General features: G+C 39.1%; 1 pseudogene; it reads right to left on the reverse strand.

Moving 5' to 3' along the window:
• Window positions 1–24,566, reverse strand: part of LOC143640307 (gamma-aminobutyric acid receptor subunit alpha-5-like) — a 67,648-nt pseudogene that overhangs the window by 22,397 nt on the left and 20,685 nt on the right.

A 24,566-nucleotide genomic window follows, 5' to 3' on the forward strand; every position in this document is an offset into this window, starting at 1 on the left:
TAGTGTGTAGAATAAGGAATCAGACCCTAAATGCAAGGCTCTCATGGCAGGATCCTCTGCTGCCAGCTTTTGAGCACAGAGGCTCCCTAAAGGCATCTGCTGCTTGCCACACAGCCACAGGCTCTGCTCTGGAAGAAGCAAGTGCACTTGCAGAGCTACCACATGTGGGAATTCCATGGGCTGCACAGGGCTTGAGGTTGCTCCCCAAAAGTTCATATGCCTGAAGCTTGGGCCCTAGTGTGGGGTTGAGGTGATAGAAGCTATAAGAGGTGGGGCCTAATGGGAGATGATTAGGTCACTGGTGCCACCGCCTTTGTAAGGTCTTAATGTAGTTCCTACAGGACCCCAGTTAAAAAGTGACAGACTGACCCCTGAATCTGGAGTCCTGTCTTACCACAAGGACACTTCTGCTCATGCCTCCACCATTGTGATGCCATCTCCATGAAGCCCTCACAAGAGGTTGAACAGATGGAATCATCTGACCTTGAACTTTCAGTCCTCGAAACAAATCTCTTTACTTTGTTCATTACCCAGCATCAAGTATTTTGTCATAGTCACAGAAAATGGACAAGAATTCTTATTTATCTTAAAGACCTTTTTCTAATTAAAATTCCAAATTGTATTGAGCTTATCTTCTGTTTCTTGATTTTCTTTCCATTATTTAAAATAAAATGAATTATATAAAATGAAATCATAAGACAAAACATTTGACTTCAAATGATTGTTATCATTCTACTTCTAAAGCAAATAATAATTCCATTTTAAATAGCACTATGGTCAATGCCTCATTGTATTATATTTGAACACTGCTTAAGCACCCAGAAGGAGAATCCATGTAAAAACATTTATTTTTACCTTTCTTACTTCCTCCTATTAATATAGATTAAACTATAATTATTAAATTGGGCAAATAATTCACACTTGCTGATTGTAGACTGAGTAGTCAATGCATGCATTGCCTGATTGAAACTAAAATGTGATCAGTGGAAAGAGGTCTGTGCCCATAAGGAGTGAGAATTCTCCATTCACAATACTATGAAGGACAGTCCCTCAAATACATAGTGAGTCCCAGAGAGCTATAAGTGCAAATAGACAGAAGTCTCATGTTGAGGCAAGGAGATGACTTTTAAAATGGTATTCCATGTATATTCATAAATTATGAGAAAAAATATAAAGAAGATAATTACAAATACCTACCATTTTATTATGAATTTACTTGGTACAGGTAGCCCAGAATTCTTCTATATGTATGTATATTTTCTTTTCATTCCTGGTATTTAAAATGCATTCTTTTTTTTAAACCAAACATTAGAGCTGAAGTATTTCCCTCATTACTAAAATCTACATAATTGTGACTCTGAGGGACTGAATATTTAATTCTAGCATGCATGTGTATGTGTAATAACAAATAAAATGTTGTTAGATTTTATACTGTTGGTGGAAATACAGAGATCAAAGGCTCTGCTGGTGAGAGTCTGAAGGAAATGCAAAGCAGGCTGTTGGAAACTGTAAGAGAGAATATGACTATTGTATAGTGAGAGAAAGCTTGGCTGAACTGTATCTACAGTTATGCAGACAGCAGGGCTTATAAACAATCATAGTAACATAAAGTCCTCATTCCTGGAGCATGTAAACATTACCTTTCATGGAAAAAAAGGTCTTTGCAGATGAGAATAAGTTAAGGGTCTTGAGATGAAGAAGTCATCCAGGTGTGTCCTAAATGCAATCATCTCTTGAGACAGGCAAGAGATGAAACACAGAAGAGAGAAGGAGATGAAAACAGAGATTACAGAGGTGAGGTGCTGAGTTGCTGGCTTGAAGAGGTAGGCAGGAGCCTTGGACCAAGGAACGCAAGACAAAGACTCTAAAAAAGGTGATGAATTTTTCCCAAGAGCCTCCAAAGAGAGTGTGTAGCTCTACCAACATCTTGATTTTTGCTCCAGTGAAACTGATTTCAGATTCAGGTGCTTCAGAAGCTTAAGAGAATGAATTTGTGTTGTTTAATGCCACCAAATTTGTGGCAATTTGTCATAGAAGTCTTAGGAAGCTAACACAATGATGAAACTTTGTACCTACATGAGGATATTTCCAAGCCAAGTGTTGAAGTTGTGGCCTGCTTTCTTTCTGCTTCTCATAGTAAAAAGTGAGGGGCAGAGGAGGGAGATGAAATGGAAAGTTGCTAAAAAAAGAAAAGAGCCAGAATCAATGATTTGGATAACTCTTAATTTATCTAGGTTGCAAAAAAAAAAAGGAAATATACTTCAATTATGACTTTCAATGTCAGAATGGCCTGGTCTTAAGAGAAAAACAAGGGAGTCATAGGACAAAGTTCTGCTCATGAATCTGAACAACACAGAAAACTTTTTGAGATTATTAAATGTGTGACTCAGGGGTTCCCTCAGTCATGTAAGTGGAAGCCAGATATGAAGAGGGGATTATCCATGAACAAGCATAGAAGAGCTGCTTGTCTAATGGCAGGAACATCTAAGACATCTATGGGAGACCCATGAGATTCACAAAAATTTTACATTAACAGAAACACTGCTGCATTGGACTGAAAGGGACAGAGAACACAATGAAAGTAGGTATCAGACTCCCAACATCCTAGCGTCAGGAAACAGGTTGACAACACTCAGCTTCAAATATGTGCTACCCTAGGGAAAAGGAAGGAGGCTCCAAGGCCACAACCTCAGACACACAGGGCAGGACCTCACATCACAGAGCTTTAGTGCCAGGCCTTGAAACCTAATGTCATTTGTATGACTGGATTTAGAAATTGCTCGGAAATGCTGCTTCCTTTTTTCCTACCATTTTCTCTCATTTCAAATGGGAAGGTCTATTACTGCTCCCTTATTCCTGTTTCAGTATTGCATTTTTGGAGCAAAGAGCCTCCTGCTTCCTAGGTTCTACAAATTCACAGATGTAGAGGAAATGTGCCTCAAGACAAATCACAGCAGATCCTCACCCAAAGCTGATTTAGACAATTCAGATGATGAGATTTGAAACTTTTGAGCTGATAAATTTTAGTTGAGATTTTGTACATTAATTTGATGCTGTAATATGTTGAGTCTTTTGAGGATATGCAGATGGATTTAATGTAGTTTGATTGTGAGATGGACATAAATTTGGGGGTCCAGACTGTACATGTGGCAAGAAAACTAATGCCCTTAATCCTAATGCTCTCTTACCTATGAATATATCCTTATGTAGCAAAAGGGTCATTTCAGATATGATTCAGTTAAGGCTACTGAATACTTGCAAATGCATGTTTATTACGGCTCTATTCACAATAACCAAGACATGGAATCATTCTATGTGCCCCTCAAGCCGCATAAAGAAAATAGGGGATATATATATATATATATATATATATATATAGCATTATTCATCCGTGAAAAGAATGAAAATTATGCCATTTGGAGGACTATGGATGGACATCATGTTAAGTGAAACAAGCCAGACTCATGAAAACAAGTATTCCATGCTTTCCCTCATACATGGAAACTAAGAAAAGATAACCTACAAGTAAAAGAGGAACTTTTAGGGAAAGGGAAGAGTAACTGGGGGTAGAGAGGCAAGAGGGCAAGAAAGGGAGGGCATGTTCAAAGCATGATATATGCTTGTGCAGAAATGTCACAGTGAAACACATTAATATGCTATAAGTATAATTTAAAAAGTTAAGACTCTTAAAAATGGGGACACTATCTTGGATCCTCCTGGTGGGCCCAATGTCATCAATTGCAAGCTACTGGAAACGGAGAGGCTCCTACTGGAGGTAGGAAGTGAGGTGAGATGATGGAAACAGAGGAGAGTGAGCAGCAGCATGACCCATAGAAACAAGCAGCCTCCAGAAGCTGAGAAAGAGAAGAAAGTGGGATCCTTCCCAGTGAAAAGCAACTATGTGGCAATCTGTCATGGCAACGGTAGGAAATTTATACAGCAGTTTCCATACACTAAGACAGAAGTAATATTTATTAATTGTATAACCAGTTGTAACTATGCTGAATGTTCCCTAAGTTTTATTGTTGTTCTGGAGTTTTAGGAGTTGAATCCACGGACATTCATGTGCTTAGTCAAGTGTTCTACCACTGAGCTGCACCCTCATCCCCACCACAGAAGTTTTTCACAAAGCTGACAAGGAAATTTGGAAATATTAGTCAATTTAAAAATACCCACAAAGTGTTCGTGTCAATGAAAATACAGACTCGGTTAATGAAACCAGTGAGTAGTGGCCAGCAGACCACACCTCTCTGGAACCACACAGGCAAGGCACTGCCTTTCATAAAGATGCTACCAGTGACTCTCGGGCAATATTTGAAATCCTTGCGGGGAGGAGTTCTGAAAGTCAATATTAACATGTATAAAATGACTGATGCTATGGAAAAGAAACAATGTTTATTTGGTCATGATGTTTTTCCAGCCTTAGGAGCCCTAAAGAACACACCAATGCTTCATTCAGGTGCCTTTCTAGTCCCCAGAATTGTATCCATCTGAAAGACTGCAGGGCTCAGAGGTGCAGTGGCACTGGTACTGCCCACCTGGCCTCAGAGGAGGAGCAGGCTCATCACAGTATGGCCTTGTATGATGCCTCTGGTTTACCCACACATGTCTAAGGCTGAACAAGGCTTTTCAATACTCTGCCAAGGAGGAAGCCACAGAATTCTCCTGGCTCTGTACCTGAGTCACATCCTGAGATATACTGGAACTATAGATCCACATTTTGTGCTATGAAAAGGAGGTGTTGAAAGGAAGCCCAGCTCTGAGAATCACATACTCATTTTTCTTGTATTTGACTCATCTCAAGATTGGCAAATGAAGAGACATATATCCACATCTTCAATTACAAAAAACTGGCATGCACGCATGCGCCCACACGCACACACACACACACACACACACACACACACACACAGCAGGCCTCTGTATCCACGGAGCTTCCACATCCATGAATTCAATAAACTAAGGATAAGAAATATTCTGAAAAAAAAATTCTTCTGTACTGAACATGTAGACCTTCCCTTGTCACTATTCCCTAAACAAAACTGTTTAACAATGATTTAGATAGTGTTTACATTGTGTTTGGAATTTTTAGTAAATCAGATCCTCTTTTAAAGTACATAAAAAATGAGTACATAGATGTTATACAAACACCAAGAATTTTGGTATCTATGGAATATTTTCATATCTTTGGTATCTCTAGAACCAACCTTCCCAAAATAAGGGCAAGTGTAGGGTGTGTGTGTGTGTGTGTGTGTGTGTGTGTGTGTGTGTGTGTTTGTGTATATGCAGGCATATGTATGTGTATAAAAAAGTAAAGTCACCAGTGCTAGGAATACAGACATTCTTCTTTCTCCTTCAGAAACCTTCCCAGGTAGCTGCCTGATGCTAAAATCCTGCCCTGTTGGAGTTTTCTCCCTTACACTCCTTCACTAAAGGGAAAAACAAAACAAACAAACAGACCTCAAATTGTCTTCTAAAGAAAAGAATTTATGAACATATTTGTTTTCTTATAAACAATTACTAACATGATGTTCCACTTGTATTATTTTGTATACCTCCTAGGAATTGCCAATGTTCATGGAAACCTAACTACAATTTAGAATAAAAATTTTGAAGAAAAATGCATTCTAAAGCTTATTTAAATATGTAAAAATTGAACATTTTAAAATATAAATGTTGATCAGCCAAGAACAGTGTCTGTCTCATCAGGAAGATCACTGCCAGGCTGACCGACGCCTGTCTTATTACTGATGGTGTGGATACTGGTTGTGTTCTGTGATGGTTGTGCATCCACTGTAACGGATTGTCTTGGATCCAGGCTGACTACACGCCTAGTTTCTTTCAGGAGCTGGGCATTGTACTTGTTTGCCAAGGTTCTTGGGGATTTGTGCCTTAGCACTAACCCTAAACCCACCCAACTCCAAGGCCAGGAATAGGGTTGGCGGGTATTGCCTGAAATTAAACAGAGGCAAGTCCAGCAGAGGCTGTTGAGGTGGGAGAGTAGGAATAAGCAATAGAGAGCTGGAATAAAGTTCACAGTGACCTATTTTAAAAAATAGAATTTAAATTTGATGAACATAATCTTTTAAAAAAAAAGAACTTAGGGTATTATTTGAAATTTTAAAGTCTTTCAAGAAAGATTATGTTCAAATGATTCATGTTTTCATTTTTACAATTGTAGCATTCCATGCTTTAAAAAAATTGACTACTGAGATGACACAAATGTCTTCTTGGAAACGGATCTAAATTCTACAACTCACTTCAAGCTTGAGTTACAGAATTCATAAGTTGTTTTATGGCTAATTAATTTCATATGCTTGAATATAATAGGATGTATGGGACACCAACCAGCAGAATTATACTGGACTAAAAGTGAGGTCTGCACTATTTATTAGAATTTTCATTCGCCTTCAACTGTTGGAAAGATGTCACCAACTGTTATTGATGTTGGGAAATTAACATAAGTTTGATAATTTTGAAAAGCTAACATATTTCTTATCCTATAGGGACATAAGCTTTATAGATCTGTTTTGATTAATATCAGTATTTGTTTTTTCATTACTCATGTCCTGAAGAAGTCATCATAATGATGGGTGTGAGAGTGGGAATATTTTGTTTATTTTTTATGTGTATTTATATACTCAGCAATAAATATGCCTTAACAGGTCAAATGTGGAAAAATAAACATAAGCCTGAACAATAAAAATTGCTGCAAAATAGGAATATCACAAATATGCAAAGGAGTTACTTTCGCAAAATGAAATTCAAAGTTTAACTTTGAGAAATTGTTTGAGATATTTCTTTAAGCATAAAGCATAAGACAATGAATAGCATGACATAGAAGAAAGCAGATGGACAAGTCTGTGGAATCAAACAGAACCAGCTTCTATGATTCAAAATTGTGAAGCAGATTCCATTATATAGGAGCTACCTTACAGTATTGTTTAAGGTATTGACATACCAATGTAAAATATGCAGCACAATGTATGACACACAGTAGATGTTTTTAAAACTCTACGGAAGAAATAAAGGAGATATCAGAAACGATATCAGAAACATTGGCAGATTGGGGGACTCCAAAAGTCTGTCCATCCAGAATGACCTGGCAAAATTATAAACATCAACCTTTGTTTGAATTCTGGAACCAACAACAACAAAAAAATCTTACAACAACTAGAGGGATACTCAGTGAAGACAAAAGCACCTGGACTTCAGTAAGCAAGTTCTGAGGCATTTTAACTTACCAGGTACCATCCCTTGCTCTCCAAGTCTACCATAATCCTTAGCAATGGCAGCCCCATTCCTAGTGCAGGTGGCTGGTGACAGGAGTAATTCGAACCTTATTATTAAATGATATCTGTTACTTGTTTTGATCTATCTGAGGTTCTCTGCTTTTGATTTGCCTGTATCAGAGATTTCCCAGACTGATGTCCTTTCCCAGACAGCATTTGTCTAAAATCTATCACAGACTCGGGGAGGTTTTTTGATACTTTTCCCCCAAGGGGGAGGAGATGGTTTTCATTTTGGTTCAAGGCATTTAAAAATCTGTAGGATAACTATGTAACCACTAACCTACAGAAACAATGGCCCCACATGACAAACAATTTAGAATTGACAAAATTAATGGAAAAAAAACCTCAGCAAGCATTCAATACCTATAACAAGCACAAACAACAAATACTATGAAGGTGATGAGGATAGAGTTTTCAGAGTTACCACATTATAATTTTTTTAAATGCCTGTTTTTAATTAAAAAACAAAGCCCATGAAGAAACAAAGATAGTCTATTTAAAGTGAAAATAAAAATTAACAGAAACTCCCTGAGAATACAAAGACATTAAACTTCTAGGAAACAAATTAAACCAATTGTCTTAAATACCAAAGAACTAAAGAACACCATGCACAAAGTAATAATAAAGGAAGCACAGCACACAATATCTCAACATACAGAGTACAAGTAAAGAGAGAGAAGTTAGGAAAGCACCAAACAGAAAATCTGGAGGATAAAGACAAGCAAACAAAACAAAAACACAACTGAAGCAAACAATGTGTGGAGAGTTTCAACAGCAGAATGAAAAATTTTAATCAAACTTGGAGGCAAAGTAAAATGAAATTATCCAGTCTGAGGAGGAGGAGAAACAGAAAAGAATGAATAAAAATGAACAGAGTCTCAGAGAGGTCTAAGACACCACCAACATTACCAAATCAAGGACACGAGAAGTCCCAGAACAAAAGAAAGGGAGAAAAGAGAAGGAATAATTGAAGAAATAATGGCTCAAAAAGTTCTAAATTTTATGAAGAATATAAATTTAGCATCTAAGAATCCCAGTGAGCTCCTAGTAGGATAAAGTCAAAATAGATATAGATTAGAATACCTTATACTAAAATTGTCAAAAGCCAATGATGAAGAAAGAATCATGAAAGAAGCAAAGAAGAAGCAATACATAATGCACAAAGGTTCCTAAATAAGGTTAAACTGATGATTTCCACCAGAAACAATGAAGAGCCAGTGCAATGGATTACTGAATGTGTTTAAAGAGAAAAAGCTATCAACCAAGAATTCTATTTCCAGCCAAACTATGCTTCAACATTAAGGAGAATTTAATATATTCTAGATTAAAAGTCACTGAAGAAACATCAAAAAATCAATTAAAGTAATCCATCAGATCAACAAGCTAAAGAAAAGTTGTACAATCTTACATTAGATGCAGAAAAGGCATTTGACAAAATCCAACAACCATTAGTGACAAAAACTTACAGTAAACTAAAACTATTGGAGAACTTTCTTCACATGATAAAAATTATCTCCAAAACCCTACAGCTAGCATAATTAATGAAGAGAAATTCAAAGTTTGCTTCTCAGTTCAGAACTGAGCAAAGATATCTCCTCTCAACACCTTTTCAACATCATTCTAGAAACCCTAGCTAATAAAATAGGATAAGAAATGCAATTTAAAGATATCTACAGATTGAAAAGAAAATTATAAAATTGTTCATAAGCACAGATGATATGACTTTCTATGTAGAAAATATAAAAGAATCAACAACAATAATAATAAATTCCTGGAACTAATATACAAATTAAGTGAGGTTAGTGGATCCAAGATTAATATGCAAAATTCAATAATTTTCTCACATATCAGCAATGAGCAAATAAAATTTAAATGAAAGACATATTGCCATCCAAAATTGAAATATTTATGTAAAAATCTAACAAAGATGTACATGATATATGTGAGAAAAACAAAAAGACTGATGAAAGAAATCAAAGAACTAAATAAATGGAGGGAATTTCCATCATCATTTATAGGAAAATTCAATATCACTAAGATGTCAACTCTTTATAACTTGATCTGCACACTCAATGCAATTTCAACTAAAACCCCATAAAGTTATTTTGTGGATTTTAACAAATTGATTCTAAAATTTATCTATATGGACAAAATGCTGTGAATAGTCAACACAAGATTAAAGAACAAAGTAGGAACAGTGACAGTACCAAACTTCAAGGTTTATTACAAAGCAACAGTGAGTAGAGGATGGGGCTCAGTAGTAGAGCACTTGTCTGGCATGCAAGAGGTCTTGGGTTTGATCCTGAGCCTAGAGAGACAGACAGATAAAGTGACAGTAAGCAAGTCAGTGCAGAATTTGTGAAACAATGGACAAAGAGATTAATAGGAGAGAAAAGAGTGAAGAAATGGACCCACAAAATATTGTCAACTAATATTTGACCAAAAAGCAAAGGCAATGCCCTGGAAAACCATAATCTTTCAATAACTGATGCTGGGACAAATGGACATTCACAAAAACCCATTCAAAATAGATCACAGGACCAAATGGGAAATGCAAAACTATAAATCTCTTATAAGAATAAATGAATAAATTTATTATCCTATGAGAATAAATGACCTTGAGTTTGCCAAGGACACCTCAAATATGATAACAAAGGCACACTCCGTGAAAGAAAGAATTGATAAGTTAAAATTCATTAAAATCAAAATTTTCTAATCAGAGAAAAAATTAAAACACAAGTCACAGATGGGGAGAAACAAAGTACAAGATATATCTGACAAAGGACTGTTAAATGAAATATTCAAGGAATTCTTAAAACTAGACCACAAAAAGGAAACAACCCAATTAAAATATAGTTTAAAAAACCAACCTTAGAACTACCTCACCAAAGAAGACATAGAGATGACAAACAAACATAGAATGCTCACATCATGTGTCATCAAGGAAATGCAAATTGGAACAATGAGATGTCACCACATATTTACTACAATGACCAACTCCAGTACACTGATGATAGCAAATGCTGGAAAGCATGTGGAGAAAGAAATTCTCAGTTTTTGCTATTGTAAATGCAAAAATCATACATTTATTACATGCTATGTAATAAAACTTGAAGTTTGGTACTGTCACTGTTCCTACTTTGTTCTTTAATCTTGTGTTGACTATTCACAGCATTTTGTCCATCTAGATAAATTTTAGAATCAATTTGTTAAAATCCACAAAATAACGGAAGTTATTTTGGCAATTTGCTACAAAACTAAAAAAAAAAAAAAATCTTACCATAAGATCTAGCATTATGATCCTCAGTGCTTACTCACAAGAGTCGAAAAGCTGTGTCTACACACAATCCTTAACAAGAATGTTTTCAGTAGCATTTTTCACAATCACCAACACCAAGCAACCAAATATGTGCTTTCATAGGTGAATGGATGAAGCATACTATATCCAGACATAGCAATGGAATATTATTTGGTACTAAAAAGAAATGAGCTTTCAAGCCATGAAAAAATATGGAGGAAACCTAAGTGCACATTAGTAAATGAAAACAGCCAGATAGAAAGGTTATATATTGTCTGATTCAAACTACATAATATTATAGGAAAAGGCAAAACTATGGAGAACATGACTGTTGGGGTTTGTGGGGAGAGAGGGATAAATAAGTGGGGCACAGAGGATTTTTAGATCAGCAAAAATATCACATGTGATACCATAATCTAGGTACATATCATTCTAATTTTGTCAAATCCATAAAAAGTATAACATGAAGAGTAGACCCTAATGTAAACTATGGACCTAGGAGAATGATGGCATGTCAATATAGGTTTGTCTATTAAAACACATGAACCACTGTAATGGAGAGAGGGAGGCAATCCTTGTGTGGAGGTATGCAGAAAAAGGGAAATCTCTGCACCTTACTTTCGATTTTTCTGTAAATCAGAAACTGGTCTGAAAAATCAATTATTTTATAGGACTTAATAAGTTGGAAGAGAGTGTATAAAGGAGGTTGGATTTGATTGGGGCATGCTCAATACACATATGAATATATTATACTAAATTCCATTATTATGCACAATGAATACATGTTAACAAAAAGGAAAATAAAATCAATCATAAAATTTTAAAATATATAAAAAATTAATTTTTTAAAAAAACTAGGAAGTTCATTACTTAGTAAACTTCCATAGAGTAGACTTGACATATAATAAATGATAAAGGCAGTCCTATATGAATAATTAAAAAAAATACTAGACAATAATTCAAGGTTACTGAAGAAAATAAATGACAGAAATTACATACATAAATACAAAACGTGGTACTATACTATTATATTTTTAGTTTTTAACCCCTGTTTTATCCCATGTTTTTAAAAAATTTTTTAGTTGTTGATAGACCTTTATTTTATTTTATTTATTTGTATGTGGTGCTGAGAATTTAACCCAGTGCTTCACATGTGCCAAGTGAGTGTGCTACCGCTGAGCCCCAGTCCCAGCCCTATCCCACATTTTAAAAGACAAATGCATAAAGTGATCATTGTAAATCTGTAATAACGAACATACTTTATACAAGGATGTAATCTGTGACAACGAATAACATAACAGGAGACATGGCATAGCAGCAAAGTTTCTTATACTATATAAAATAAGTTGCTGTTAATTCAAACTAAGTCGCTATAAATTTTGATGTTAAACATAATCCCCAGACAAAACATTAAGAAAATAATTTTAAAATATACAAATAATTGAATGGGAATCAAAATTATATACTGGGAAAAAATTAACCTCAAAAGAAGGCAGTAACAGAAGAATCATAGAACAAAAAATAAATAAGACATATAGAAATAACCAGAAAAAAATGAAGAAGTCCTTTCTTGTCAGTGATTACGTTAAATGTAAATGGATTAAACACTTCAATTGAAAGGCAAAGATTGGCAGAACTGCTGGGCACAGTGGTGCATGCCTGTAATACCAGAGGTTTGGGAGGCGAGGCAGGAATATCATGAGTTCAATCTCAGCAAAAAGTGAAGTGCTAAGCAACTCAGTGAGACCCTTTCTCTAAATAAAATACAAAATAGGGCTGGGGATGTGGTTCAATGCTCAAGTACTCTTGAATTCAATCCCCAGTACCAAAAAAAAAAAAGATTGGTAGAATCGATAAGAAATATAAATTCATTATTTACTGCCAATAAGAGACACATTTTAGTTCCAAAATACATTAGAAAGTTGAAAGTGAAATGAAGGAAATGCATTCCATGCAAATCATAAACAAAGAGAGCTTTAGGACAAAATTTGTTAAAAGAAACAAAGAAAGATATCGTATAATTTTGATAAGAAGTTCAATTCATCTAGAATACAAGAAACTATAAACATAAATGAAGCTCACAATAGAATCCCCAAAATATCTGATGGAAAAAAAACGATAAAATTCAGAGAAAAAGGACTATCCTATAATAATAGTGAGACATCAATAACCCATCTTAAATAATGGGTAGAGCATCAAGACAGAATACTGAAAAGAAAACAGAGACTTCAGCTGCACTATAAACCACCTGGACTCACAGACACAAAGGACACTCAATCCAACAAGGACACGATACACATTGTTCTCAAGTGTGCATGAAGCATTGCCCAGGATAGACCAGCTGGCAACCAAACAAGACTCAAATTTAAAACTTGTGGAAATAATACAAAGGATCACTTCTGACTAAAACATGGAATGAAACCAGAAATCAACACCAGAGGAAAACTGAAAAATTTATGAATATGTGGAAATTAAAGAACACACTTCTAAAGAAGAAATGGGTCAAAGAATATATAATAAGAGAAATTAGGGGAAAGAACAACTTTGAGATGATGAAAACAAAAATATGACCTATCAAAATTTATGGGATAAGGAAACAGTAGTTCTCAGTAAAATTTATACCTAGATACACTGACATTTAATAAGGAAGATCTCAATTCCATAACCCAACTTCACATACAAAGAAACTAAAACAAAAAGAATGAGCTAAATAAATAAAGCAGAGAATAGAAAGAGAAAAGCTTGCTGGGCTCACAGAAGGGTCAGAGGGGATGCTGACTGGTGATAGGGAAGCCTGAGTCCCTGGACATAGGTGCCAATCTTCTGTACTATAGATGCTGCTGCTTTCAATCTTTAAATCCCTTCTTCCAGATGTCTAAGGACCTCAGATAACACACGAGCACTTCTGAGTTGCTATTTATGCCATTTTATGTGTCCTGCTTTAGCAACCCAGAATCTTTCAAATGATGACCTCAGGTTCTTCCTTGGTAGAGCTGGTAGGAAGGGTGTGTTGATGTATGTGGGTGTGAAGATGAAACTTTACACACTAAGATTCTCAGAAGGTGGTCCAAGAGAACCTCCCCAGAGTGGCAGTGCAGCAGTGCAAGGACTGGGGGGACTTCGTCCATTGCCTTTACTCCCTGGGCAGCCAGACTTTGTTTTCTGTATTCAGAGGCTGGATGGTCTGAACTTTCTATCTGCCTCTTCAGAGACAGCAATAAAATTCATGTTATTCAGGAGCATCATTAACACATGTACACAAAGACACCTCAGAGCCTTTACAAAGAAGGAAAATACATTCCAAATTATCCTTAGGTTTCTATGTAATATAGGGCAAAGAAGTGATCAAAAGGTATAAGGCTCCAGAGCAGTGTGAGGTTGGAAAATAACCCAAGGGACAGAATGATGTCCATTTGTAAGCCCAGGAGGAAGAACTGGGAGGTGGGGAGAAGAGCATCACCCCTTGGCATGAAAGGAAGGAAGAGGTGTAAAACTGGGCTCTCATGGAGACCCTGGACCCAGGCTGGCTCACAGGACTAAGCGGACATCTCCTCTGGGCTGAGCACTGTGAATAGGCTCTTTTCACTTATATTTACAACCCTAGGGGACAGATACTTTAACTGTCATAACATAAGGAGAAATTTATTAGTAGCAGAGCTAGGATTTCAATCCAAGCAGAATAGCTCCAAAGCCTACACCAAAGTTAAGAGTAGAATCCAAAATCTACAACTTATTTCACAGGCTATAAATCCTGAACATTCTAGAGATTCCTGCAAGGAATCAGAAAGACTTTTACAGTTGTCTTTGCATCTGTATCTAGAGGGAATAATAAGAGAAACCAAGAGCCAGGCATCAGCTGAATGACGGTAGCAGCCCTCTGGGGAAAGGTGAAGAGTCCCAGGGGATGGAAGGGAAGCTTTGGTAGCTTTGGACTACAAAGAAAGTCCAGTGTTTTGTGGCAGAAAGAATGGAAGGGGGTCAGCAATAGACAGAACCAGGTGGTTAACAAAGAACTAAGCAAGCAGCTGCAACGTAAGAACAACTCTGGGCTGCTGCAAACCTCAGCAGAGGGCACAAGAGAGAAGCCTGCAGTCCACCAAGAAGAAAATCAGGGCTTGAGGGTACTTATTTGAAGGCATATAAGTAAACAGAAGTAAAACCCATGGAAACAACTTATTTTCCAGAAGAGCAACTCAGAGATTGGAGGACAAAGCCTTGGAGGAACCCTATGTTCTGTTCATCCAGCTGTGTCTCTAGGTCCATGCAGCTTGGCATGTCCCATGTCTCTGTTCAATCCTTTACCAAGCAGGGCAAAGCCTGTGCCCAGGCTCCTCATGGAGGAGCACAGCACCCACCTCCAGTGCCTCAAAACAGCACCCTCTCTGTAGACCGGGGAAAGCAGTGGTTCTGATGACCAGAGAGTACAGGAAAACAGGTCCACGCAACCAAGAACGGTGAAGGCAACAGATTGAGGGGAGGGAAAATGGGAGAACAGACTCTAACCAGGAGAAGATCCTGGGAAATGTGGAACTAGCTTTTCTAAGTGGGCCACAAGAGAAGAACCACAGTCTGAGAAAACTGCCTGTTGTGTCTTTTGTGGAAGCAGACAGGAGCCTCTCTGTTATGGTTTGGATGTGAGGTGGCCCCCAAAAGCTCAGGGAAGTTTAGAGTTTCAATGATTGGGTTAAGAGAGCCTTATCCTAGTCAGAGCATTAATCCCCTGACAGGGATTAACAGGGAAGGTGTGGCAGGAGGAGGTGGATCACTGAGGGCGCACTAAGGGCGACTTTGGGGTTTATAGTTTGTCCCTCATGAGTGGGGCACTGTCTCTGCTTCCTGGGTACCCTGAGCTGAGCTGCTTTCCTCCTCTGCACCCTTCCACCATGATTTTCTGCCCCACTCTGGCCCAGAGTACTGAAGTCTGCTGTCTAAGGACTAAGACCTCTGAAATAGTGAAAGTCACAGATACTTTTCCTCCTCTAAAACTGCTCGGGCAGTATTTTAGGTCCTCGAGTCAAAACAAAATGCTGACTAAGACACCTTCACACAGGAGGGTCACAACATGGCCCTCACCTGTATCACCTCACTGATGCTTCTTCCAGTTCAAGGAGGTGCCTAACTTTCAGATGAGGGTGGGCACTCAATGATGATGTGGCGTGTGCAGTGGTAGAACCAGCCACAGACCCTCAAGGGGTCTGGAGGGATCCCTGTTCCAGACCTCTGTCTGTCAGCCTCTCTTTAAGGAGTCAAAGAAGAGAATGGGAATGTGGCTCAGCTGTGGAGCATTTGAGCCCCAGAACCAACCAACCAATCTCTCTCTCTCTCTCTCTCTCTCTCTCTCTCTCTCTCTCACACACACACACACACACACACACACACACACACACTTACTCACTCACTGAGAGTGATACCATTCAGAGAGAAGTGTAATAGATGGAAACATGGAAACATGAACCCCTTCCAGGTGGGGTTTGTCCGACTTTCTTCCTCATGTGAACGCTGGGGCTTGCTCACACAGAACTCCAGGTGCATGGCTTCCTCCTAGGGTGGCCTGGCTTTCCCTCCAACTTCAGGATCTCCTCACCTGCCGTGAGGAACAACTGTAGCTACTCTACCACTTCTGAGGGGTAAGGGGACATGCGTGGGAAGTGTGTGGCCTGAGAAGGTGGTCAGGAAAGCCTACCGAGGTGGTCCTGGCCTACACTTTCCCCAAGGCCAAACCAAAAGGAATCAGCCTTGCCCTGGTCCTTGTCCATAAGAAGGTCTTAACCCCTGCTGCTCCCTGGCCTTCTTCCAGACAGCCTCAAGCACACATTCACAAAGCTGCATACTGACTCCTGAAGCCATGTTTTTGCACACGCTGGTCTCTGTGTCCAGAAACCCTGGCAGCCCCAGCTCAGGCAGGGCCACATTACCTCCTCCACCCAGTCTCAACCCCGCCCCCCCCCGTGATGTCACCCTGTGGACTCACCCTACTCCCCAGCCCCTAAGTCTGAGCAGGCGGTTCCACAGATGGTGCTGGTTCAACTTTCCACAGGGCTTTAAATGGGTGAAGGGAGGGAGCAAGTGGAGAGGAAATGATGGCTAAAGGATAGGCTGAGCTGTGTGAGAGGCAGGGCAGGACGGCAGTGTAACCAGCCCAGGTCCCCATCAGGGCTTAGGAGACTTGCCAGACTGCCTTCCCCTCCTTATCCAGTAAGAGTCGGGAGATGGGAGCCCTTGTTCTCATCACACACCACACATAGCACACAAGCCCACTCACACAAGCTACACAATCACAAACACACCCCCACAATCACCTTCTTACACCATACACACATACACACAACTGTACACACCACACTCACATAAACACCCACTCACACACCAACACTCATCACAACCGCACCCCCCACACACCCCATATACATACTCTCTTTAACTATACACTATACCCATACACACACTATACACTCTCACACACACACACACACTCAGATACCACACTACACACCAACACTCACACAGCCATTCATACTCACTCACACATCCACACTCACTCATATACCACAAAGACACACTCATACATACAACCACTCTCCCACACTCCCACAAAACACCCTCACATTCTCCGACACCTATACATACTCTCTCACACACATGTACCCACACTCCCTCAAACACGACACACCCCCAAACCACACAATCTCTCTCTCTCACACACACACATACCCATGCACACTCAAAAAACGTATGCACACACTCATATACCACAATCATACACAACACTCACACACCTACATACCGATACATATGCACGCTCACACACACCACTCCAACTCTAGCACTACTATCCTCAGTGATCATTCCTCCCTGCAGAGGGCAGGGAGGGGGGTGTCCCCCAGCATTGCTGGAAATCCTGGGTCACCCAGGCAGGAAAGAACAAGACCCAGTGCCTTAGGGGCTGATGGAGCACACTGCATGCAGGCTCAGGTCTGCAGCTGGGCACCCGGGGAAAAGCCGAGCAGCACACCCTCCGGCTAACAGTCACACAAAACGTCTCTTTGGATTGTTTTTATCTGTGCCGGATATCTTCATTTAGCCACATCAGAGACTGCACAAGTGTAACATATTGAAAATAGAATTCAACGTTTCTCTGACACTTTCAGGAAAGCCCTGGTGCCTTTCAAATGTTCCCATTCGTTCACTCATTCCTTTGTGTCATTATCTTGGGGAATGGTATCACTTTGCAAGACAGACCTGGGAATCATTTTTGACACCTCCCATTTGTCACCAGTTTTAAATCTATCAAGTCCTGTCCTTTCACCTCCAAAATGTCACAGACATGGTCCATTTCTTCCATTTCCCTGGGGTCACCTTTCATCCCTTGCATGGATGTCATAATCCCCTAAATTCCTGTTCCCTCTGAGAATCCTAATGCCTCCAATCATTTCCCCCACACACAAAGTTGCCTCAGGTTTGATTCCTCAGCCTCAAGCCCAGGACACAAGGATGAACCCACTCAGTCACTGGCCTTCACCCACCTCCTTAAACATGTGCTCTGTGGACAGCCACGCACACCCCTCCTCTACCTACCCAATGCCACATCATCCTTGAAGTGACTCCCAAAGGAAAGCTTTACCTGACCTCTCCCAACCCCAAGGGCCCCTCTTATTAGTCCAGCCTATGTTCTTTTTCTTCTCTGTGTTTTAATTCTAATAGGCTAACAATTCCATGCTAACAACTAATAGTGTGTGTTCATTGACCTTATTAATATTGTGTGAAGTACTGTAGAAAAAATTACCTTCTAGGGCTAGGGGTGTAGTTCAATGGTAGAGAACTTGCCTAGTGTGTATGAGGCCATGGGTTCAACCCCCAGGACTGCCAAAAGTAGAAACATAAAGATCAGCTTCAATTAGGAAAAAACAAAGTTCAATAACAAAAATTAAATTGGCAATATACTATTTTCTTGTTAGATGTCTAGGAAAATATTTATACTTCTGCTACAGCAGAAACCTGGCTTCTCTATTACTAGGTATATTTATACTTCTAGAATGCTTTAGAAAAATCAGCCTATTAAAAGCCTGTAGCTTCAAGACTTTTAAGTTTCCTTGAAATACTTCGAAACTTTGCTTAAGTACAAAGATTTCCTGAGTCTTTGTTAACTGCACATGTGACAGGGATGAGAGCAGCTGGCTACCACTGGTCTAGGTGGGGTGGACACACATATGATCAGGGCTCAGAGTGGAAAAAACAGGATCCCTAAAAATGCTTCGGTTTCTGAAATTGGGCTGCATTTCCAAAGGAACTCTGTGGCAACACCAAGGTCCTATACATGTGCTATCCATCGTGGAAGCCACCATTCACATCTGGCTATTGATTGAGATGTTGCTAATATGCTGAATTGTTAATTTTATGTAAGGTTCATTTTTAAATAGATTGCTCATGGCTACCATATCAGATAGCACAAATTATAAAAGGCAAAAGCAAGACTCTTGAGATTCCAACCTCCTTGGGAAACACTTTGGGCATGGAGAACTCTATTGCATCTTCTTCCACTTCACATCAGGCAAATACCTAATTATTTTCAGGGTAAATATAGAAATCCTCACTGCATTAGTTGCATTACCATGAGACCATGACTTCTTGGAATTTTCTAGTGCCCATTGTTGTTGGCTGATCTGAGGTCAACTCAGACTCGAGAACCATATGGATGACAGCGTGCATGAGATGAGACCATTGATATCTGCCAATTAAAAGGACCACACTCTTAGTTGAGATTAGGAGGGCTGGTCCTTCAATCCTTCCCCATGTGAAAAAGGATTTTTTTTTTTCTTCTTCTTCTTTTTTTTTTTAACCAGCTTTTGACATTGACTCAGAACCCCTATTCCAGTGCCTGAGGTGCAGGTACAGGCTGGCTGCATGACAGGAAGGACTCTAGGCTAAGGACAGGCTTCCTGTGTCCTTCAGAAGAATGTGATACAGAGCCACAACACTTTTCATTTCCCTGGAAGTGCTTCAGTAGAGCCAGTGCTTCAGCAGTGCCCTCTGGAGCAGGCTGGCCTGTTTTTTCCTCCATGCAAATAGGCATGGCGCCACCTAGTGGATATTATTTTCAGTCTGTTAGCTGAACAGAGAGTGGGCAGGTTTCATAGGTATTATGTTACAATAGGGACAGGCAAGCAGGTTTGGGCATTTGGGCTTTATTGATGGGTGGATTCCTGGGTATTCACTTTCACCTGCTTCATGGGATGTATTTATTAATTCGGATAATGATGGCTCCAAATTCTTATGGAGTTGTGCACATTCGATAAATTTGTTTTTCTGAAGCACCTGGCTAATAACAAAGGACACAGACGTTTTTGCAAATTAATGAGCTCATCAAATCAAGTGATCCTTTCTATTCAAACATAACTGAATTCCTGGACTTTTGTGTGTGTGTGTGCATGGCAGAGGGGTATTCTGGATCAAGGCTCAGAGCTGAGACTCTAGTGAGCTTGGCTTTCAACCAAGAATGTTGGAACTTGTGGCCCTATGCATGTAAGAGGCTCTCTCTAAGAAAGTCCTTACTCAGGCAAGGGAGCCTGACATGTCAGCCGTGCAGAAGCTACAGCAGAAACCTGGCTTCTCTATTACTACGACTGGATGTGTCCGCAGCCTTTGAGATACTGTAAAATACTTTGAAAGACAGCAAATATGTGTTGGAGATGGTCCATTTACAAAGTATGGGGAGGTCCTTTGTGAGATGTGTGCTCAACAGTCCAAAACTATGGACTAACTGTAACAACTGTGAAATAAGACCCTCTACAATAGATCAAGAATAATTCTAGTCATGACTTTGAACCAAATATGCAAGAAATATGTGTTTAAAATGACTTCATTTATATGCTGCAAGTACAATGTTTTAGCCAAATATAAGCTTGAATCTTTATGAAACTGGCACAAACCAAAGCACTGAGCTTGTTTGCAAAAGAGGAATTTCTCTGGGTCTCCCTTCTAAATCCCTCAAACTGAGGTTGAGCAGAGAGACAACCTCACTTAAGAAAAAGTGGTCTCATTCAGTTCATTACTGTTCATTCCTTCACAAACATGCATTTAGTTCCTCTTTATTGCCAGGTGCTGAGATTATATGGAGTACAGCTGTCTGTCAGTAGCTGCAGGGAACTGGTTGCAGGACACTTAATTTTCACATTCAAAGTATCAGAAAGGAAGTAAGAGAGACAATCTCTACTCCCACTGTTGGTGAAAGTCAAATTCGTACAAATTTTACAGTGAACAATTTGAAAATATATATAAAAGATTTATCTTTTGTCCAATTCCTGGAATTGACCCAAAGCATATATCTGTGTGCTGAAATCACAATATTATTTATCAAGTAAAAAAAGGAAATAGGATGAATTTTTGTTATAGATACAGATACAGAATTTTGTTACAGAATATCCACCTGATGAAATGTGATGTATCATGTTTCAGAACAAACTCTAAGACACAGAAAAAGTCTTCAATACATTTTAAATAAATATCTACCTAAAGAAGTTTTCAGACATTGATACCACTTAAAAACCATAGGAGACGCTGTAGGTGTTCACACAGAAATGCACATATGTATGTATGTGTGTCTATACACAGAGACACAAGCACATGACCCACCCACAAATATTAACATTGATTCTTGTTGGCTTTGATATCATACTTCTTGAATTTTTTAATCATATTATTGTTTCTGTCATTATAAAATAAGTGTTACCTTGAAATTTCAAGATGAGTTGGTTCACAAAAGCAGATTTTAAATGGATATTGGTGTGTGTATGCATATATACTTGTTCATACACACACATATCAGTGTCTAGTTAAAAAAATTCTAGCTGTATGTATTCAGTTCCTTCAAATACATAATCCGTAAACCAAACACGTGTAACACAATTTCTTCCAAGTTAGTTTCTTGGGTTACTTTGGGTGTTGTGAATCACCAAACATAAATGTGACTATGCTGCCCTCCAGTGGCCATTCGAAGAATATGCTTATTTGGTAGCTGTTCTCAAAAGAGTCTTAGACCCTATAGCTCTTCCGCATTGTCAGAAAAATAATTAATAATAAGGCAACACAAAGGGGAAAAAAGTGATTCTAAGAGATTAATATGAAATGATCAAGGATTCCTGGCCACTAAATGCAAGTGAAGTTTAGTCAGCATAACCCCAAGGTACATGATCATTTGGATGCCTCCTATTTCTTCAATGTGTGGCAAATATTTGCCCATTTAATGATGAAAGTCTAAACAGAATATAAACAGATATAAGAACTTGTCTTCCTCAAAATAAAAACATCACAGAAGAAAACACTGTGCACAGAAGATGACACAGAGTGGCATTCGATACCTGACTCTGGTATTAGGCTACTCAGTGCTGTGTACTTTGTTATGATGCGGAAATGGTCAACATTCTAGAACATTTACCCAGGTCTTTCCCTCAGTTGGGCAGAGTGAGGATGGGCAGAACAGCTCTTCTGAGACAGACATAATCATGTGATTCTAGTGAAGCCCACCTCCTAAGTAAGTTCTTGCTCTTCTGACACTGAAGACTTAAGAGAGGCCCCTAATGGTGCATCCTCACAAGAGTTTGCACTTCTGGAGAGTGCAAAAGAAATGGAGATGAAAGACAGCCAGGTCTACCAGCCATGTCTCCCTGAGGTAATTACCCTGCCATAAAGGGCTTGTCTAGCAGCGAATCAGAACCCATCTACTAATGACCAAAAGTTCTATCCAGTATCAAAAGCAACTATGAAAGTCGGCCATGGTGACAATCATCCAGCAATATCCTGGATGGACTAAAGCTAGTCTCTTACTTCTCCATCCCTGAAAAGGAGGCCAGGATGAAGTGACTGGGCCACCATGCCTAATGTTTGAAACTCAACTTTGGGGACGGCTTTGTAAAATAGTTCTATTTGCTGAAAGACTCTCCAGGAGTAACTGTTCAATACAGATGACTTTACAATGTTGTGAAAGTGATACACATTTAATTGACAATATATTTAAATTTTGTATTTAGCCTTTTCCTGGGCTAGCAACATGCAGTAACAAACCAAATCACAGCCTCCTGTCAGTAACAGGATCATGAGTGAAACTGACATTCCACTGTGTGCTGCGTTGATAAGCTATGACATTTGGGGTAAGTGCATGAAATGCATTTTCAGCTTATGATATTTTCAGTTTACAACAAGTTTATGGAAATGTAGCCCTATTGTAAGTTTGGGAGCATCTGTACTGTAAAATGTCCTTTTGAACAAATTAATCCATAGCTGGGCACAGTGGCAGATGCCTATAATCCCAGTGACTTCCGAGGCTGAGGCAGAAGATCGCAAGTGCAAGATCAGCCTCAGTGACTTAGTGAGGCCCTGAGCAACTTAGAGAGATCCTATCTCAAAATAAAAAATAAAAAGGGATAGGGGTGTGACTCAGTGGTTAAGCGCCCCTGAGTTCAATCCCCAGTATTCAAAGAAAGAAATAAAGACATTAGTTCATATTAATTATACAGAATAGTGGGTTTCATTGTGGCATATTCATATGTGCAGGGGGGGAGCATGGGAAGAATAGACAAACTTTAGATAGGGCAGAGGGGACAGAGGGGACAGAGGGGAAGAGAGGGGGCTTGGAGGTAGAAAAGACGGTGGAATGAGATGGACATCATTACCCTAAGTATATGTATGAAGACACGAATGGTGTGACTGTACTTTGTGTACAACCAGAGATATGAAAAATTGTGCTCTATTTGTGTAATATGAACTGCAATGCATTCTGCTGTCATATGTAACAAATAAGAATAAATAAAATAAAAAATAATTTGATCAATATGATTGAACCCAGAGCCTCAGGTATACTAACCATTTGCTCTACAACTGAACTACACCCCCAGCACCGAATGTTCTCTTTTGGAGGATCCAGTGGGAAATGTTTGTGTCTCTCTTTGGGCTTACACTGAGTAGTTGGTGAACTGTACCTTCAAACTCTGTAAAGAATGACCCATTGGTCATAGAAAATTCTTCAGAACCAATGTTGTCAACTAACTCTAGGCAAATGCTTACGGCTGTTTGACAGGTATATTAGGATCAAATGGCATCAGCAGCTGACTTTCTCTTGGCTTCTTTTAAATCCCCTATGAAAATAATTCCATCCTGCTAAATTGTGCGTATCTTTGAATACTCATTTAAACGACTTCTGGGGTGTGATGGGAATTTTACAATACAAATCTTCTCCAAATACAATTACTCTGAGGCTACTTTTTAAAAGATGGTAACTGCACTAGTTTTAAACATTTCTAGATATTTATCTTAGGCTAAAAGGGCATCACACAAATCCTAGTTTGTTTTACACTTTCATGTTTCATTAATTACAAAGTTTAAAGTCACAAGATGTAGCTTCGTGGCTAAAGCCCTTCTCTAGCATGTGTGAGATCATGGGTCCAATCCCCTGTACCAGACACACACACACACACACACACACACACACACACACACACACACAAGACACAATGGTATTTGAAAAATGGTATCAGCTTTTATATTTCTTCCAATGTTTGACATCACAAGTAATTTCATAGCAGATACCTTTGTACATGAAGCTTAGATCATGTTTCTAATGATTTCCTCAAGATGGAGACTAACTGGGAATCACTGAATCAGGGTACCATTGGTATTACAGGGGGGTTTTTGTCAGCTTTCTGTTACTAGAACAAATACTTGAGATAAATAAACTTATATAGAAAAAAAAGGGGTTTTGGGCTCATAGTTACGGAGGTTTGAGTCCATGACTGATTGTCCCCTTTGCTTTGGTCCTGTAGTAAGGCAGTACATCATGTGGAAAGTGTGTGGTGGAGTCAAACCACTCACCTTATGCCAGGGAGTGAAAGAGAGAAAGGGAAGGATGTGGAGTCCCGCATTCCCATTCAGGGGCACACCCCCATTAACCAGAATACCCCCGGCTGGACTCCACCTAACTTTCCACT

The sequence above is a fragment of the Callospermophilus lateralis genome, unplaced genomic scaffold, assembly GCF_048772815.1.
Source record: "Callospermophilus lateralis isolate mCalLat2 unplaced genomic scaffold, mCalLat2.hap1 Scaffold_177, whole genome shotgun sequence".
Lineage (NCBI taxonomy): Eukaryota > Metazoa > Chordata > Mammalia > Rodentia > Sciuridae > Callospermophilus > Callospermophilus lateralis.